The sequence below is a fragment of the Polypterus senegalus genome, chromosome 12 (assembly GCF_016835505.1).
Source record: "Polypterus senegalus isolate Bchr_013 chromosome 12, ASM1683550v1, whole genome shotgun sequence".
NCBI lineage: Eukaryota > Metazoa > Chordata > Cladistia > Polypteriformes > Polypteridae > Polypterus > Polypterus senegalus.
The window spans coordinates 85,563,819-85,585,131 of record NC_053165.1 but is presented as its reverse complement, the minus strand read 5'-3'; the positions used below and the strand labels follow the sequence as shown (position 1 = coordinate 85,585,131).

Here is a 21,313-nt window from a genome sequence, read left to right as displayed (position 1 = left end):
TTTGATGGTGGTGATTATCTTAAAATATATATTATGTATATTTTTATAACTAAGACATTACTGTAACATACACATGTCAATTAAGTTAAATAAAATAAATTAAAACATAGTATATTGACAACATTCAGTGAAGCTGAAAATATGATTATCTTTAAATAGGAACCTTTACCCACAATTCCTATTTGCCATATATGCAAATAATGCAAAGAACGCACATTAGCGCGCCAGAGCGAATCTCACAAATGGCGGTGAGAAACAGAGGACGATATTTAATATAAGTATTAATGTATGTCCATTTGGGAGACTATCATAGTTTGGGTTAAATCAGCTTTAAGCAATTCACTCAAGAGCTACAGTCCTGTTGCCGTTTTGATTGTTTAATTTTATTTCGCACTGTCGGTCTTTTCTAAGCTACAGTTTGAGGATTATTATTATTGACATCATAATCGTTGATCGTGTTATTGTTAGGCTGTGTTGGTCATCAGACATTAAAACTGAACATCACCAGTTGGCTAAAATAATATAAAACAATATAATTTGACCTTCGCTTTGCGTCCGAGTGTTTGTAGGTTTGTATTGTTTAAAAAAATGTCGCCGTTTCTGGGCCATAAACTGTGCTGTGCAGAGTGCAGACGGTGCAGGTTCTTCTGAAGCGCACAGCATGAACATTTCTTCATCCTCCCGTCCGGTCCAGACAAAAGTTTTCTAAAGAATATAGAGACAGGAATCGCTAAATGGGGCTGCAGTAATGGGCCCTAACCACAAGAGGGCGCACTTAGAGTTTGCATAGACCACTACTGCCCAGAAACAGCCCTGCTAGCATCTTTAAGACACATTTCTGTCCATTCTTTAAGAACACTTTTACTACATTGCAATTTTTCTCAGGTTTTTGTACCCCCAAAAAAGGTTTCAGGCGCTGACAGCGTCACTGAATGTGGTATGGAAACAGAGGTAAGGAGGACCGTCAGGTAAAGGCTCTGTCACAATACGTAGTTTTTCCATGCATTTTCATTAACAGATTTCATTTCCATACTCTTAGTGACTCGTCACAGTTTCTTCCTCATCTTACAAATGCACGATATGTGCTCCCAATGTCACACATCACTGACATATGTAATAAATTCCTTCCTTTTCCCAAATTTCCATATAATTGAGGGGGAAAAAAAAGATAACTCTAAAATTGATGGATAAGATTGGTTCATAAGATACTTCCTAAGTGAGAAATACATTTTAAAAAGCCTTCAATTCTTTGTGAATCATTTTGTATAATGTCTATCTATCCATGTACAGCATATACCATTCATATCTTTAGCTGTAGAGATCTAGATACTGTAGATAGAGATCTGTATACACTTTCACACACACACACACACATCATACCTGATATATACATTATATATAAATGGACAAAATACTCTCTTGATTGATAGACAGATACATTTATACACACAGACACACACATATACATATTGTGGCATATGGCCGGTTGTTTATCCCGGCCAATACTCCCAGGCCGCCAGATGGAGCCCTCCCTGCAGCATGGAGGTGACCCGAAGACCAGCAGGGAATCCTGGACAATGGAGTTTTTATCCACAGCCCTGCTGGATACCATGGGGGCGGCTAGAGGACGCTGCAGGGAGGAACAAAGACTACTGGCCCTACGCCCCGGAAGTACGTCTGAGTCACATGGACAAGAGGAATGACGTGCTTCTGGGTTGAAGACGACGACGACTTTTTATCTGACCTGGAAGTGATAGGAGATCACATGGACTGGGGGATTGGAAACACTTCCGGGTCAGGGAATATAAAAGGATTATGGGAAATCACAGACGTTGAGCTGAACTGGGTGGAAGGGTGGCAACGCGTCTGGGAGTGGAGGATCAGTTTATTGATTAGTGTATTGTTTAATTAATGAGTATTGTGGAGAGGAGGGTGCTTTGTGCACTGTGCAGTAATAATAAAGTCAATATCTGAACTTTAATCTGGTGTCAAGTCTGTCACAATATATACACATATACATATATATATATATGGAAGAGAAGGTCTGTGATACGGTTTGCATATTTGTAGCTGGAGATCCACAAAGGGAGAAAATGAATCACGTATCACGTGCCAGGGTCTTAGCATTTTCCTCTGATGAAGGACCCTGGCAGGAGCTGAAAGCTCAGGAATAAAAACTACTTTATGATACGTGATTCATTTTCTCCCTTTGTGGATCTCCAGCTACATATACATATATACATACATACATTTATACACATATATATACATATATATATATATATATATATATATATATATATATATATATATATATATATATATATATATATATATATATATATATATATATATATATATATATATATATATATATATATATATATATATATATATACATATATATATATATATATATATATATATATATATATATATATATATATATATATATATATATATATATATATATATATATATATATATATATATATATATATATATATATATATACACACACATACAGACACAAACACTGTATATTATAGACAGATATACATACATGCGCATCTCATATGTTACAGTATATATTGCATACATTATATACAACTATAAAATATACATTGTTTGCATTACATACATACAATATACACACACACACACACACACACACAACGTAGACCTCAGCTTTACTGGTGTTTGCAGTGCACTCTGCATTTCTAATGCTTCACACGTGTCATTCCAACAGACAGAACATCACAAACAGTGGTAGCAATAAAACTACAAATGCTTGTGATGAGCCATCTGTTGAAATGACAGTATGGACAAAGATACACAGACACATGATTTTTTAGTAAGGTGGATATGAATATATACTGTATATATTATGGATAGATCCATACAAACACAGAGACTGACACAATCTCAAATATTACAGTATATATACATGCCCCCCAAATTTCTAATATACTCTCTTGACAGACAGATACAGTACACACATGTATATCACATATTAGATATACATATACTGTACGTATATATATATACACATGTATCATAAATACAGAATATCCACACATTATATACAAATACACCACATACACTCATTCTCTTTCTCTCTGTATATATTTTACAGATGATTCATAAACACAGGTGTATCTCATACAATAAGGTATACTGTATATACATGCATACACTATTCGTAGTCTGAGTCCCGATCTGACTGTATGGGTATGAATGCTATGAATGTAATTGCTCTGATCTCCAGGCTGTCAAATGAACGAACCACACGCCGTGGCGCAGTGTAAAGGGGCTTTGTCTCTGATACTGACGTCTGAGGTTTGATCCCCGCGAGGGGTGCAGTGGAGTGTTTACGCCTGAAGGGCCCAAATAAGGGTGAAACATGTGTCGCGCAACCTTTGCATCATTTGACAGTAAAACTATATATATATATATATATATATATATATATAAATACAGTATATCCACACATATAAACACAGGTGTATCTCATACATTAAGGTATACTGTATATACACTATGTACAGATATATAATATACTCTCTTGGCAGATGCCCGTCTCATATTACAGACACTGTATATTACAGTATATATACACTCCCACAGCTGACTGTACTAATAACGCACACATACACTGTATGTGCACATTGGCAGGGCAAGGCAGCTGGTGAAAGGAGAAAGGGTGGGGACTGAACTGCCAAGCTCTGTCATTTTCTAAAGCGCCCATCATGGCCAGTGTTTGTAACAGATACTGCATGTCACAAGTGAACTACAGCAAATCTGCCACGTCAAGTCACTTATGCAGGGTCCCTCATGGAGTGAATGGCGAGGCCTGAGCTGGAATCCTTGCCACTGTATGCCATGTGCTTCATAAAGAGCTTCATGCTGTCTAACGGTCAGCCCTGTTACCTCGGGCATCCAGCAGTCTGGGCTCAAATGCTGTGCCCACTAGGTGTGCTTGTATGAGTGTGTGCCTGGATGTTCTCCCATCCTCAAGACTCCATAGATGTGCATGATGTGGTGATGAACAAATCTAAGTTGTCCTTTGATAGGTTGGCATCCTGTCTGGTGCCCTCCAGCTGCCCACCACCTTGAACTGGATGGAGAGGCTCTGACAATGCATATACTGTACGTACTTTATCTGTGTGCATATCAGCCCCACGGGCACTACCAATAAATTCTTCTCTCTGCTTACTTAACATGCTGACTTTTTCCAGAATACGCTTTAGTCACTATAAAACACAAAGGACGCATCTCCCAGGTTGCAGTTGTCTTATGAAAACCTTTCACAGTGCCAGACCGTGTATCTGTTTATCAGTCATTCCCCTGTTCCCCCCGTCTTGTAGGCCTCACCAATCTCGACAAGCTAACTGGTACAACGTCTTGTTTCATCGAGACCCGGGACACCAGGCGCAAATGGAATGCCGCGTTTCTGCAAGTCGATCAAAACGCTCTCAGGTGACAACGCCTTTGGAATGCTAATAAGCACATGTTAGGCGTAATGCCCTTTGCACGCACGGCTTGTTCAGGCAGCACGGTAACGTGCTGTACAGACATTTTTGGCAGAAACTTAGCAGCCACAGTGAGGTTAGCGCATTTTGACAGGAGCAGAGATTTTTGAGGTCAAGCACAAATAGAACAAGAGCGGAGGAGAGCGGAGGAGAGTGGAGGAACGTGATCATCTCTGCAGCTTGTCAACCTCGTGGCTCGGTTCTTTTTGCATGAAACATTCAAACTCCACATAATAATTGAGCAGTAAAAAAACCCAAAAAAGTTAAACTTCTCCTAATTTATACAGCTTCTGAAAAATGTGCATCTTGCCATGTCTTTCGGGTCAAGTTTGACCCGCCATTGACTTTAATGGATTTTCTGCTGCCGTTTGGGGTTCTTTATTTGTCCCCAATCCATTAATTTGGTACACCACAAATGTCATCTTTTAGTTTAGAATTAAAATTTGCTTTTTAGTAAATGGGGGGGGGGCAGTGGAATGGTGAGGATGAGGGGAGTAGAGTTGGTGAAGGTGGGTGAATTTAAATAATTGGGATTAACAGTACAGAGTAACGGGGATTGTGGAAGAGAAGTGAAGAAGAGAGTGCAGGCAGAATGGAGCGGGTGGAGAAGAGTGTCAGGAGTGATTTGTGACAGACGGGTATCAGCAAGAGTGAAAGGGAAGGTCTACAGGACGGTAGTGAGACCAGCTATGTTATATGGGCAGGAGACGGTGGCACAGGAAACAGAGCTGGAGGTGGCAGAGTTAAAGATGCTAAGGTTGACATTGGGTGTGACGAGGATGGACAGGATTAGAAATGAGGACATTAGAGGGTCAGCTCAGGTTGGGAGACAAAGTCAGAGAGGCGAGATTGTGTCGGTTTGGACATGTGCAGAGGAGAGATGAGAGGTATATTGGGAGAAGGGTGCTAAGGATAGAGCTGCCAGGCAAGAGGAACAGAGGAAGGCCTAAGAGGAGGTTTACGGATGTGCTGAGAGAGGACATGATGGTGATGGGTGTGACAGAACAAGATGACGAGGACAAGAAGATATGGAAGAAGTTGATCCGCTGTGGCGACACCTAACAGGAGCAGCCAAAAGAAGAAGAAGAAGAAGAAGTAAAGCACACTAAATGTACAAAAAGGCAAACAATGGAGACAGCTGTGTGCGTGACTTTCTTAATCGGTCCAATCAGCTGAACGGACCACTGATGGACTCCAAACATGATCTCAGTGTGTGTGGGATCAATCAATAGACTGGGATGCACCTGAGCCAAAGCAAAGGGGTCTGCATACTCGTGTCAGTGAGACATTTCAGTTTTTCATGTTTAATCTTCTTCTTTCAGCTGCTACCATTAGGGGTTACCACAGCAGATCATCTTCTTTCATATCTTCCTGTCCTCACCATCATGCCTGGGTTTGGATCCACTGTCTTTATTGTGACCAGAAATTTTACTATAAAATAAAGCTAATGATTTTTCTTCTTTTGGCTGCTTCCCTTAGGGGTCACCACAGCAGATCATCTTCTTCCATATCTTCCTGTCCTCGTCATCTTGCTCTGTCACCCCCATCACCTGCATGTTCTCCTCTCACCACATCCATAAACCTTCTCTTAGGCCTTCCTCTTTTCCTCTTCCCTGTCAGCTCTATCCTTTGTATCCTTCTCCCAATATACCCCTCATCTCTCCTCTGCACATGTCCAAACCAATGCCATCTCGCCTCTCTGACTTTGTCTAGGTGACCCTCTAAAGTCCTCATTTCTAATCCTGTCCATCCTCATCACACCTAATGCAAATCTTAACATCTTTAACTCTGCCACCTCCCGCTCTGTCTCCTGCTTTCACATTTAATAAAATTTGTAAAAAATGTCCAAATTCCTCTTTTCGCTTTGTCATTCTGAGTGTTGCTCGAGGAGGTAAAGAGTGAATTTAAACGACTAGCGCAGAAGGATGCAACCTAAGAATACGTGAACAAAGTGAAGGGGTCTGACGAGTTTCTGAATCCACCGTATGTCTACACCCTGTAGATCGGGACTCAGTAATGGAGCATAGCGCTCTCTTGGTTGTGGTGGTCTTGTGTCACTGGCCATGCCGTCACCCCCCCCAGGCATATTTTGGCCAGGCTATTATTGGGCAACCACATTAAACAGTCTCAATTTGGGGGTCCTTTAAAAACTCAATGACCATGGCAGATCTCAGAAGCTAAGCTTGCCCACGTTTAGTCAGTACAGAGTCTGGGGGTCTTCTCTGACATATGATATGTCAGTAAACTGACAAGGGGGATCTCCCTTCTGTATGGACAGAAACCTTTACATTTATATGGCACTTTTCTCACTACTACTGTCATAGGGAGTGGGGAGCCACTTCAACCACCACTAATGTGCAGTGCCCGCCTAGATGACGAAATGGCAGCCATTTTTACACCAATACACTCACCACACATGCGCTGTTACGCGGTGAAGTGGTGGGAGAGAGATAGCCAGTTAGAGACAGGGGATGATTGGGGGCTAGAACGACTAGGCCATGGTGGGCAATTTGGCCAGGACATCGGGAAACACCCTACTCTTTACCGTCCAGGAATCTTGGATGACAACAAATGGTCAGGACTTCAGTTTAACGTCTCATCCAAAGGATGGCACTATTTTTACAGCATAGTGTCCCCCATCATTGCCCAAGGGGGCATTGGGATCCACATTCAGCATCCCCCTGCTGGCCTTCCCCAACACCTCTTCAGGCAGCAACCCAAGATTCTCCTAAATGGCCCCCCATCCAACAAGCACTCGCCGTGGGCCTGCATGATACAAACATGTCCCGATTATCCACAAAATAATAAAAGACCACCAGTAAGGCATCACACAGCGAACGGAAAAACAAAAACACACAAGCTTATGACGGCCTACTCCACGTGCAACCCACGTATAATGGGAAACGGCAGCTCCTGCGTTTAAAAACCAACCACGTTTATTCTGCTGTGGCCAAACAAAGCGGGGCAAATTCTGCCAAATATGCGTTGCAACAATTTCAATCTGTTGTCGGGTTTTGCATTCTTCTCCTCCAATAAACTCTCCTTATATTTCATTTTTAACACAGAGATATTAGTGCGTGTTTTAATTAGGAACATGCTTCATAACCTCAGTTACACATTCCTGGGTTTCAGCTTCACCGTTTGTTCTCCAAGCGTGTGCTTGTGCCAGCACAACCAGAGCCTCGGTGGTGGCTGCTACTTCCATAATCTAAAAAAGGTGCAAGTCGAAAGCAAGCTGGAGTTCAAGTGTGTGAGCTGAAAGAACGACTCGGGCAGACGGGCAGACGGGCATGCAGATGAAGCGTGGGGACTTAAAGGAGCTGAAGGGAATGTTAAGCTGGAGCAGAAAGACTCCGCATGGACTCTCTGTGCCTTTAATCTTCTACCACCATCGATGGAACTTCCAGCAGCATGTCGGTTTGTAATATTTTCTGTTCACGATATTCACAACTAGTCCTGCGGTGGCCTTGCACCCTATGCCAGCTGGGCAAGGCTCCGGCCTTCCCCCCGTTCAGGACTTAACAGCGGATTAGAAAATGACTGGCAATATTCAGAACTATTAATATCCTTGTGTTCCATAAAAACTCGACCATTTCCATTCTTCTGCACATTCAAGTACTGGCGGGACCTCAACATGCCTGGCAGCAGGTGGATGACCTGTTCTGAAGTGCATGTGGTACGCATACCATCTTTTTCAGCTCAGAGATGTTAGGACATTTTCAGAATTGTATTCCATCAAATGTGCCTTCTTACACCCATTTTCATGGATGTAGCTGAAGCCAGCAGAGGAGGTCATTGGGTGGTGGCCATCCCTTAACCACAATGCTAACTAGTTGGCTGGTCAGCAGTGACCCTCTCCTCCAAGCTTACAGTAAATGGCTTCTCTCTTGTGGTCCTGTCTGCCATTTTCTCCCAGCCCTCCTCTCATGACTTTTCACTCCAACTTTTGCCAGCAGATTCCACACAGACTGGGTTGGGAATCCTCAGCATCCCACTTGCACCGTAAACAGCCATGTTATCCAGCCTTTGTCCCTGACAATCCTGGACAGGTGGTTGATATTTGGTTTTCTTTCTCTCCGCCAATTAAGAACATAAGAAGTCTGACAAACGATCATTCAGTCCATCAAGCCCACTGGTTTAGCTAATAGCTAAGCCGTCCGAATATCTCATCCAGATCCTTCTTAAAGGTTGTCCAAGTTTCTGCTTCACCTACTGTCACAGTAGGACATGTTCTGAAGTTCTGGGATTATACTTGGTTGCTCTCCTCTGCACAGTTTCAAGTGTTGCTATGTCTTTCTCGGTGTACGTTGACCAGAATTGCTCAGGATCCTCCAGATGTGGTCTCACTACTGCACTATGCAGTCTGAGCATAATGTCCACAATAGCTAAGCTGTCCTGTCACTATTCTCGTTTTCCTATTCTGACACTTCCAAACCTTTTCGGGTATATGGAGTTCACAGCTGTAATTCATAGAAGACTAAGATCCACAACCCTCTGTTGGTAGTTCCTTCAAAGTTCATCCATATATGAATGCCATTATAGCTTAAAGAACATACGAAATTTGACAGACGAGATGGGACCATTCACTCCATCAAGCCTGTTTGTTTATCTAAGACATCTCAGTGTCTCATTCAGATTCTTCTTGAAGGTTCTCAAGGTATTCTGCTTCAATTCCATGTCTTAATAGTTTGATCGAGAGTCCCACAACTCTTTGTGTAAAGAAGAGCTTCCAGGCTTCAGTCTGTTAATTCTACCAGGTTGAAGGTTCTCCTAAGAGACCACATGAAAAGGTCTGGTCTCAAGAGTTGTGGACAGCACCACCTCCGGAAACTGGAGTTTTCTTCACAGGTGCGACCTTCATGTACGAATGCCTGAAATCATCCAAGCTGTAAGGTCATCCATTTTGCAGTCTTCTAGACGTTCAGCGTGCTTCTGCCTTCGGCATTTCCAACATGTCTTTCAGGAGGATTTTGCACGAGGACCTTAATTTCCATCCATACGAAATAATCCCTGAGAGAGACTGGGAGAGCCGTAGAGAGTTGTGCGCCAACATTCTGCAAACCGTTCATCGAGAGGCCATCATCATGTACGGCGACGTGGCACGTTTTCATTTGAATGGTTGCGTAAATAAGCAAAACTTTCACTACTGGGCTGAAACCAACCCTCGTGAACTTCATCAGATACCCCAGCACAGTGAGCACACGTGTTACAGTTTGGTGCGCCATTGCTTTTGTCACTTCAGAACGTTACATTGCAATGCTAGAGAACTGGAAGAAATGGATGGGGTGGATGCCTGATTTCAACAAGATGGACCAACAGCTCATACGGCATGGAGATCCATGCAAGTTTTGCGGGGAAGCTGATCTCCCTGCACGGCGATGTTGGGTGGCCTTCACGTTCGCCTGATCTCGCTCCGTGTGATTTCTATCTCAAGTCGAAAGTATACACACTCCGACCTAAAAAAAACCTTGAAGCCCCTCAAAGACGCTATTCGCCACGAAATCGCCTTGAAATGGCCAAACGAGTCATGCAAGCGTTCAGAAATCGTCTCGAAGAGTGTATCACTAATAATGGCCGCCACCTTAAACACAATTTTTAAAACACAGGGGAAAAAGCAATCTATTCTGTATACCCTTTCTCGTATCGTAATTAAATTTAGTTTATCTTGTAGAGCTTTGTAGAATAAGTAAAACATGGTACTTCTTCTTTGGCGCACCTTGTCTGTCTATTATAAATAAAAATCTTGGAAGGCTGGTCGGAGACGAGACGTGACAAAGTAGAACGTCGTAAAGAATTCAAAAACGTTGGTACGATAAACATGCAGAGCAGGTTAGAGATAATGGAAGTATGATAATTCGTTTCAAAAAAATGATAATAAAGATCGCATTAGCGCAAACAAGTGGAAATTATTATACGGTGAAATAACGGAACAGCGAAAAGAGATCGAATATATGGACATAGGCGATATGATAGAAGTATGCAGATATTGTTTGGATTTAAACTTTAAGTCAGAAACTTGTAGATCGTCTAATTCAAGTTGCAATCAAGGAAAAAAAATTTGTGTTTTCCTACCAATGAAGAGGCGAGAATTAAAAGATTTGTTGTTTGGTGAAAGTGAAATCCCGCGAGACAAATCATTTCTCATTTGAGTCTTGTAGAGAGAAAGAAACGATATTCCCTCACGGGCAGTTACGCATTGCATTGTCACGATGTGATTTCAAACACAGATGCAAAATTCAATTCGATATTGTCAAAAAGGTAAAAGTGACAAGAGATCGAATATATGGACATAGGTGATATGACGGAAGTGCGCCGTGCGAGATGAAGATCATGTGGGGCGGCAGCAGCAGCAAACTAGCAGCTGATCGAGCAAAGAGGAGGGAAACATAACAACTGTATTTGTTTCCCATTGTATCCCCGTTTAAGAGGGGGTTTTGGAGGAGCGACCGCGTCATAACGCAAGTGTCGGAGACGCGAAGTGGCTGGTGTGTAGCGCAGACTGGGGGGGTGGGACTTTTTGGGGGGTATATATAAAAAAAAGAAAGTTGTGGGTCGTAGTCTTGTACAGAAGTGCATTGCAGCTGTGAAGCCCATAAGGATGGGAAGTGTCAGAATAGGAAAACGAGAATAGTGGCAGAAGTGTGACCTGTAACTGCGGATCTACGGGAACAGAATTTGTGCATTTGAAAATTTGATGTTATTTTAAAGCCTTTCCATGATCAAACATTGACAATCCAATATAAGTGGTAGAAGCACATGCCCAAATATTCAGGTTCCAACGGCTAAGGTGACCCTCCCGTGGCATCGCCCTACAGAGTTAATCACAAACACATAAACCATCGGGCTTTATGTATGCGATTTGAGTTGGTAACAAATTAGATGTTTGCTGAAGATCCCACTGAATCTTCTCTAAGGACGTGGATTCCAATGTCAGCCAACGCTCTAATAAATTAACGTTAAGATGGCCCTTGATGCTCTCATCATAGCATAAAAAATAACAACAACCACCCCAGCAATGATCATTCCTGAAGAAGCCATAAATAAATGAATTTCCCTGCCAGCATCACAGAAAGCTCTCGGGGATTTGGCTTCTAGACTGCATCTAAATCACCACAGCTTGAGTGTACGTTTTACACCAAACACGTAAATTAGAGACTCAAAGGCTATTTTTAGCAAGAAGAAATTCTTTTCTGTGAGCAAACCGGTCTTCAAAATGCTTAAATCAACTAAAACTGTAGTTGTGCAATACAAGCAAACAGCCATTTCAATGACTTTAATCCACAGCTGAAATGATACAAGCGGTCTGTGCAAGGATGAAATAATCAAACGGTGATAGACAAGTTTATCTCATGCATTTCCAAAGGTATGGAAATACAAATACATTAAAAAAATGAAAATTTAATTTCATAAACATAACCACAACATTCTCAAATCTATCCATCCATCCAACCAACTTCTGCTGGTTATCCGGAGCCTGGTTATGGAGGCTGCAGTCTAGGCATTGATGCCCACACATCAGTTTTCGTGGCCACCACTTCCACTTCCTCCAGAGGGGATACCAAGAATTTCTCAGGTCAATCGCTAGATCTAATCTCTCCAAGCAGGTTGTGGGTCTGTCCTAAGGTCTCCTTCCCAGTTGGTCGTACCCAGAACACACAACCCCAGGGAGGCATTCGGATATCTAATCAGATGCCCGAACACCTTCAGCTGTCTCTTTTAGATGTGAAGGAGCAGCGGCTCCACTCGGAGATCCTCCCAAATGTCTGAGCTCCTCACCCTACCTCTAAGGCTGAGCCCAGACACATTGCGAAGGAAACTCAATCCAGCCACTTGTACAGTCGCAGCCAAAAGTGCTGAGAGTGAGCCAAGTGTTGGTTTTCACCAAGTCTGCTGCTTCAGTGTTTTTAGATCTTTTTGTCAGATGCTTCTGTGGTATACTGAAGTAGAATGACGAGCAGTTCATAAGTTCCAAAGGCTTTTATTGACAATTCCATTAAGTTTATATACAAAGAGTCCATATTTACAGTGTTGGCCCTTCTTTCTTTTTCAAGACCTCTGCAATTCACCCTGTCAGGCTGTCTGTCAATCAACTTCTGGGCCCAATCCTGACTCATGGCAGCCCATTCTTGCATAATCAATACTTGGAGTTTGTCAGAATTAATGTGTTTTTCTTTGTCCATCCGCCTCTTGAGGATTGACCACAAGTACTCAGTGGGGAGTTTCCTGGCCATGGACCCCAAATATCAATGTTCTGTTCCCCGAGCCACTTAGTTCTCACTTGTGCCTTTTGGCCCCGTGCTCCATCATGCTGGAAAAGGCCTTGTGGGTTGCCAAACTGTTCTGAGATGTTTGGGAGAAGTTGCTCTCAGAGGATGTTTTGGTCCCATTCTTTATTCAGGGCTGTGTTCTTAGGCCAAATGGTGAGTAAGCCCACTCACTGCCTGGGCTGAGAAGCAACCCTACGTGACATGAATGGTCTCAGGATGCTTTATTGTTGATGTGACACAGGACTGATGGTAGCAGCCCAAAATTTCGTAAAGGGGATTCATCAGAAAAAAATGACTTTAACCCCAGCGGTCCTCAGCAGTCCAATCTGTTCCTGATGTTTTTCTTGGCTTCTTGACAACCTCCAGGCCATCTTCCAAAAGTCTTCACCTCACTCCCACCTGCCTGCTGCCATTCCTGAACAAGCACTGCACTGGTTGTGCCCACAACTGAATCCACTTTAGGAGATGGTCCTGGCGTTTGCTGGACTTTTTTGCGTGCCGTGAAGCCTTCTTCACAACAGTAGTGGAAATGGTTTTTTTTTGGGATTAAGTTCATTTTTAATGGCACTGAGGGACTTTGCAATTCTTTGCAGTTCATCTGATCCCTCTTCACAACATTATGGAGTTGATGCAAATTGGCATCATAAAAACTGAGGCAGAAAACTTTGTGAAAATTCATATTTGTGTCATTCTCAAAACGTATGGCCATGACTGTACCTGTGGTCAAGTTCTTTCAGTCCCTACCCACAACTGGTGGCTATAGGAGGAGGGTAGGGACGTAGATCAAGCAGTAAACCGAGAGCTTCGTCTCTACACTATGTCTGACCCCTACAATGTTCGTCTGACTCTGGATGCTGCCCTAATCCACCTGCTCCCTTCTCCCCTCACATTCTATTGAGGCAGGACCTCACCCCCAACCCGGAGTGAGTACTCCACCCTTTTCTGGCTGATTAACCACAACTTCAGACTTGAAGATGCTGATCCTCATCCTGGCCCACTTCACACTTGGCTATAAACCACCCCAGTCTGAAGAAATCAGTGGGGCCACATCATCAGTAAAGAGCAGAGATGCGATCCTGAAATGACAAAACTGGACAACTTCTACTCTTTGGCTGTGCCATGAAATTCTGTCCATAAAAATTCTGAACAAAACTGGAGAGAACCGGAGTCTCACACCCATAGGGACTGAGTATGTAAACCAAACTTTCATCCCAGTTGTACAGGGAACTGAATATCCAACAACAGCTGGCCTGGTATGCCATAATCCTTAAGTACCATCCGCCACAGGCCGTAATTGTATGCCTTTCCCAAGCCTATATAATGCACATATTGGGTATACTCCCATGAACCCTCCAGAATCCTTGTGAAACTATAAAAAGCAGGTCCAGTGTTCCATACCCAAGTAGAAACCCACATGGTTCCCTCCGCATCTGAGACTCGACCAACAGCCAAATCCTCCTTTCCAGAACCACAGCATAGACCTTCCCAGGAAGGCTGCGAAGTGCGATTCCCCTAAAGTTGGCCTGCGGTCCCACCTTTCTTATGAAGACGGGTCCCACTACCCCAGTTTGCCAAACCAGAGGCAAACCCGAACCTCCCTTAACGCAGTCTTGAAAAGGCCCATCAGCCAAGACAACCCAACCATATCCACAGTCTTTAAGAATTCAGGGTGAAGATCATCCGTCCCCAGAGGCCTACCACCGAGGAGTTTGAACTATCTCAGATTTCCCTTAATGAAATTCTCTTGTTACCATTACAGCTTTAAATTTTGTTCACGTGGCCTGAGCGGGTGCGACAGAGTCGCTACCACCGGCGTATCACGTTGGACAGCAGGTGGGTCGCTAAGGCCAATTTTCTTATTTTCAGACTGTGATTTTTTTATTCTTATGAACGTTTTTGACTTTTTTTCTCCCTTCTTCTACGTGTTTTGCCAATTTTTTCTTCCTAGCCCCAGCAACCAGACAGTCACACGGATGCACAGAAAATAAAAACTGCAAAGTCTTAGGGACATTTGATAGTTAACAAAAGTATTTGTCTTCAGCGGTTGTTCTTGTATTAAGACAGGCATTTAAAGTCCGTCTGTCCGTCCGGTGTCTGTGCCCCTGTCGAGGCGTGATGTCCTCCGGTGTCCACAAGAGGGTGGGAACGTGCGATGAAGAAGGGCACGTGGCTGGCGTACGACAGTATACCATGTGGCGCATGTCTACGCGTCACGGTGTCTCTGTAGGCAAGCATCAAGGACTAATATAAATAAAGGGCATTTTTTATCTTATTGAATGATTTCAAAAGGAATGCAAAACAAATCTTTGCAGGGATGAAATGATTTGGCCATCTGGCGAGGATCACAGAACAGAGTACAGTACGTGCTGACATGACACAGGCAAGAATTTAAAACAATCTAAACATAATCTTCGACAAATAATTAATGGCGTCCTGAAAATACTCCTGATAAAATTTGGCTTTCACATTCTGGCAGCCAGCGATGAAAGGTCGGGATGGAAACAGAGCCGTCTGTGGCCTGTGCAGCGCGTCTACTTAATTGCAGCTGTACTAGAAATTCTTTTTATGATAATTCTCAGAAGAAATGATAAAATGGGGGAAAAAAAAAGTGGAAGACACAATGGACGTTACGAGGGGCGGCACGATGGTGCAGTAAAGAAGCCAGAGTTTGACCTCCTGGATCCTCCCCAATGTGGAGATTTCATGTTCGCCCCGTGTCTGCTTGGGCTTCCTCCCACAATCCTTCAGGACATGCAGCTTAGGTGGACTGGTGATGCCAAACTGGCCTGTGTGTGTGTGTGTGTCCTCCCTGCGACGGACTGCCCAGGGTTTATCCCTGCCTTGTACCCTCTATGCTGGCTTGAATAGGCTCCAGGGACCCCCCGGGTTACAAAATGACTGACTGATTGACTGACTGGCATGTTACAAGGTTTCTTAGCCAAAAATGTCAAAAAAAAATGACTTGCTTACTTTGGAAGAAGAAGCAACAACTTTCCTGTCCGCGAATATTGAAATATTTTGACATTTCACAACGAGAAGAACGGCTTGCTTAAATTGGACTCCAGTCTGGCCTGTGTGCCATTAACAGATTTAATTCTTCATTTCCGTGTACTGTAATTGTTTATCTGGACGCTTTTCTAAGCACTGCATAGTCTTAGGCACATTCGATAGCTTAGAAAAATATTTTTCTTCACCAGTTATTGGATGTCCTCTGGATGAGGACGTCGATAACAAAAGAGTGCATTTTAGAGTTCCGTCGCTCTTTTGAGATCTTTGTCAGCAGTGCTTGGTGAAAGTACGAAAGATCAATGGCGGGCGAACGGGGCACCTCTGTAATGGAAGTTCCAGGGAGAGAGAGAGAGAGAGAGAGAGAGAGACAGACAGACAGACAGACAGGCAGACAGAGAGAGAGAGGCAGACGGAGACAGACAGGCAGACAGAGAGAGAGAGAGAGAGAGGCAGACAGACAGGCAGACAGACAGACAGAGAGAGAGACAGACAGAGACAGAGAGAGAGAGGCAGACAGGCAGACAGAGAGAGAGAGAGAGACAGACAGACAGACAGACAGAGAGAGAGAGATTATCCAGGGCATCACTTCCCCCTGAACACTGGAGGACAGTCCACCCCCACCCGGCTTGCAGCAGTGCCACTGGTTTGGAGCATTCAAGCTTAATATTGCTGGTGTCTGCGGCCACCACCAGAGGGTGCCTGGAGAACTGCTGTGCCTTTGGTTACAGCACACAAGGTTCATCAAGTGCCTGGCGCACTTCCGGGTGCCCTCTAAAAGGGAGCAAGAATCGGCAGGTGGAGGACGAAGCTTGTCAGGATGGAGTGGAGATGAACAGAGAAGACGAGAGAGAAAGAAAAGAAGAAGAGAAGGGCTGTGTACTCTGTGTTGGTGCTTTGGAAATGTGCTGTACGGGTGGGAAACAGGGGGAAGGCGCTTCTCACGTGGAAAAATAAAAGCGTGTGTGCTGGACTTGTGTCCTGTGTCTGTCTGTGTCGGGTTTGGGAGGCAGGAGCGCCCTCTAGTGGCCACACATCATTTCAACAAACAAACAAACAAACAAACAAAATACATACAGTATTAAATAATCCATCCATTTTCTAACCCGCTGAATCCAAATACAGGGTCACGGGGGTCTGCTGGAGCCAATCCCAGCCAACACAGGGCACAAGGCAGGAACCAATCCTGGGCAGGGTGCCAACCCACTGCAGGACACACACAAACACACCCACACACCAAGCACACACTAGGGCCAATTTAGAATCGCCAATCCACCTAACCTGCATGTCTTTGGATTGTGGGAGGAAACCGGGCGCCGGAGGAAACCCACAGACACGGGAGAACATGCAAGCACCACGCAGGGAGGACCCGGAAGCGAACCCGGGTCTCCTAACTGCGAGGCAGCAGCGCTACCACTGCGCCACCGTGCCGCCCCCACAGTATTAAATAATACATTTTATTTCAAGCACACATTTCACCTGCACTATTAGGAATCCATAATATAACTATTCACTCCTATGAGTGTTTTGACATTATGGCCACAGTTATGTCAAGTCACTTGCTGATCATTTGCAGATAGGGGTTTAAGGTGCAGTCTATGACGCCACACTGCCTCTCTAACACAATAAAGAAAATGGAAAAGGAAAAAGACAGGTGGCCTTCGGGGTTCAGACCCAGAAAGGAGCTACGAGCAACAGTGAAATGCATGAAATTCTGCATGTCCATTACGATTACTCCAACTTAACACAGAGAGAGATTAGGAGGTTTCACCAGGAACACGAGTTCAACAGAGGGGACAACACAAAACCACATCAATGATTCAATTATCCAGCATGCCATCCACAACTAAACATCTAGTCATGAAACCACAGAAAACCAGAAGGGGCGTTCAGGGTTCAAACCCAGAATTGAGCTACCATATGGAATCCAATCAGACACAACAAGAACCAACTCTGGACTTTGACGGAGAGGTTAGTGGAGGTGACAGATGGGATGGGCAGCAATGACGACAGACAGACAGACTGACTGACTTCCGAGCTTAACCTGTGATACAAATAGACCAGAACAATTATGTGTACCTCCACTAGTCACTTATAAAAGTGAAGACCACCACAAGACGTGAAGTGGCTTAGTACTGCTCAAGGTATCCGGGAGGGATTATGGAGTTCACAGGGCAACACTTAAGCATCTATTAAAATATTCAGACATACCAGGAGTTAATTACTAACAAAAACAAAGACCAAAAACTTTCCAAGACTTCAATTCATTTTCATTCACCTTCCACCACTTATCCAAAACCGGGTCATGGGGGCAAGTGTCTTAGCAGGGAGGCCCACACATCCCTTTCCCCAGCCACACATGACAACTCATGCTGTGGAATCACAAGACATTCCCAAGTCATCTGGAAGATATAATCTTCCCAGCGAGCCCTGGGTGCTAACCGGGGGTCTCCTCCCAGCTGGTCGTGCCCGTAAAACCTCCACAGAGAGGCGTCCTCATCATATGCCCGAACCATCTCAACCAGCTCCTCTCAATGTGGACGATCAGCACCTCCACTCCGGGCCGCTGCTGGATGTCGACATCCGATCTGTAAGGGAGGGCCTGGCCACACTGCGGAGGAAGCTCATTTCAGTCGGCCCACTTCAATTCATGCATTATTAAATTGGCTTAACACTGCCAAAGGATGGCAGGGTAATGAATTCTATTTTATTAAATTATGTATCGGTTAAAATATTCCAAAACAGCATAAACTTAGCATTGCTTCTCGAGGCTCAGACGGCTTAGCCAGCTACAGTAATGAAGTGCTATGAAGTGTAAATTACTGATTTTATGTCAATAGGTGATGTTTGCTGTTACAACACCTGAATGTCTTTTCCTGCTAATGTATAAAATTACTGTTTGCTTATACAATAAAAATTTAGAAATAGTCAGCATTAAAGAATTATTAATGCTGACCGAGGCATCTGCACACATTTTAATTAGCAAATCAAATCCAATTTTATTTGTCACATATGGTCATACACAGTGTAGAATATGTTAGGAAATGCAGCCTGTGCAACAGAAAGCAGAATATAAAAGACAACAAACAATAAATACATATTGTTGTTATTATTAATTATATAATAATAATAATAATAATAATAATAATAATATTTCTTTACATTTATATGGTACTTTTCTTGTTACTCAACCCGCTTTACACAGTATACAACATGTAATGAAATGCAGCCTGTGCATTAGAAAGAAAAACATAAAAGACAACAAGTATTGTATATTATTATTTTTAATAATAAAAAAAAAGAAAAAATTATTATTATTATTATCATAATTCTTTACATTTATATAGCACTTTTCTTGCTACTCAAAGCGCAGTACAGTACACATTATACAATATGTAATGAAATGCAGCCTGTGCATTAGAAAGAAGAATGTAAAACAAACAATGCACATTATCAATAATAATAATAATAATAATAATAATAATTCTTTATATTTATATAGCACTTTTCTTGCTACTCAAAGCGCAGTACACATATCGGCAAGTCTTCTCCCCACTTCACACTCTGCATAAAGTAAATTATCAGCAGAGAACCTAAGGACGTTTAGTTCGGTCCAAATCACTCAAATGACGTTTTTTGCTGACATGTCAATTGGCGCGAGACTAGCTGAACCTGAGGTTACTCTTCACGGAAGGTAAAAGGCTTCGTAATCATTAACCGAAACGTGAATGTACAGACAATAACAAGGTTCTGACGTGAGCGACTAAAATTCCAGAGGGCCCTCTAGTAATGAGGCGGAGAGGCCGCACTGAGGATAGGGATCTGCACCGGCAATCGGAAGGTTTCCAGTACGACTCCCATAAGCGCCACTCCGTTGGGCTCTTGAGGAAGGCCCTTAATCTGCAGTTGCTTCGTCCTGGGTATGACGTTACCCTCCAGCGTACAGAGGAAACTTTGGTTTAGTGGCAGAACTGGCACTCCAGCCACCGTAACAAACCTCACACTTTTCCAGTCTGGCACTGAGGTGTTACCCGCCACACTCCACTACGCTCCCAACCTCTCTGGTAATAATCACTTCACCCACTTCCTGGTTTAAAACTAATGCCATTCCAGAGTGGATTTTTTGACTTCACATGGCATCCCGGTTACCTCAATAAAATTCATTTTGCTAGTTTGCTCTGTGGTGGGCTGGCGCCCTGCCTGGGATTTGTTCCTGCCTTGCGCCCTGTGTTGGCTGGGATTGGCTCCAGCAGACCCCTGTGACCTTGCATTCGGATTCAGTGGGTTGGATAATAAATGGGATGGATGGATGGATGGATGCTAGTTTGCTAGCCTGACAATGGACTGGCATCCCACGTAGATGTAGGCTTCATGGATAAGCTCTGAAAACGGGGTCCTGTAAATGGATGGGTGGCATAAACTAGCTACTAAATTCTGCACTCATCTAACAAAAGGCCTTGTTTAAGAGTCAACTCAAAAAAGAAAAAATAAATAAATAAATAAAAAGTACAATACCTCCGGGTCCCTTTGGAATTTCACAACTATGGAAAGCGAAACAAAGACTTGAGAGGTGATGCCGAAGATTTCCGCTCAAACAGGAATGTCGAGAAGGGAAAAAACTGCATCAATGGCTGTAATCGGGGGAAATGGACGCCGCTATTGTATGCTGGGAACACTTGAGAGGCTTCCTATTGCTTTTGTTGTGGAGGGAAGAGGTTTGATGTTTAAACGGCCTACTTGGGTTTAACGTGGCACCTGCCTTTTTGATTATTTTATGTGCTGCTCAGGCCATGCAATCCTGAAGTGCATTAAAGGCAGGTCTGATAATTGATAACATACTCGTTAGCCCTTTACAAATATCCATTACTCTTTACTACTGCTCATCCAGTGTCTAAACAGCATATCCAGTGCAGGCTCACAGGGAGTCAAAGCCTATCCCAGCAGCACTGGGTGAAAGGCAGGAACCAAACCTACATGTGAAGCCAGCCCACCTTATTGAATAACCCCGCACACCTTATACCAGTGCTTTGAGTTGCTGATGTTTATATTTTGGGGGTCAGTGAGAATGGACTTGATCCCACTGCTGCTCTGATGGTTCTCCAAGGGAGATACCCCCCACCTCTGATGCTTGATCCACCAAGAGGGGAAGCTCTGGTCATCATGCTTGAGTCACCAAACGGGAATACCGTTAGGGGTAGCCACAGCACATCATCTTCTTCCATACCTTCCTGTCCTCTGTCACCCCCATCACCTGCATGTCCGCTCTCACCACATCCATAAACCTTCTCTTAGGCCTTCCTCTGTTCCCCTTGCCTGGCAGCTCTATCCTTAGCACCCTTCTCCCAGTATACCCAGCATCTCTCCTCTGCACACGTCCAAACCGACACAAGCTCGCCTCTCTGACTTTGTCTCCCAACCGTCCCACCTGAGCTGACCCTCCAATGTCCTCATTTCTAATCCTCTCCATCCTCGTCACACCCAATGCAAATCTTAACATCTTTAACTCTG

The 21,313-nt window shown here is 43.6% G+C and overlaps 2 protein-coding genes across 9 annotated transcripts in view; both read right to left on the bottom strand.

Moving 5' to 3' along the window:
• The window catches only part of LOC120541271 (cell surface hyaluronidase-like), a 149,997-nt gene that overhangs the window by 30,107 nt on the left and 98,577 nt on the right, over positions 1-21,313 (bottom strand). The gene's annotated exons all lie outside the window — the stretch shown is intronic.
• Positions 1-21,313, bottom strand: part of LOC120541272 (cell migration-inducing and hyaluronan-binding protein-like) — a 218,309-nt gene that overhangs the window by 132,972 nt on the left and 64,024 nt on the right. The window lies entirely within an intron of this gene.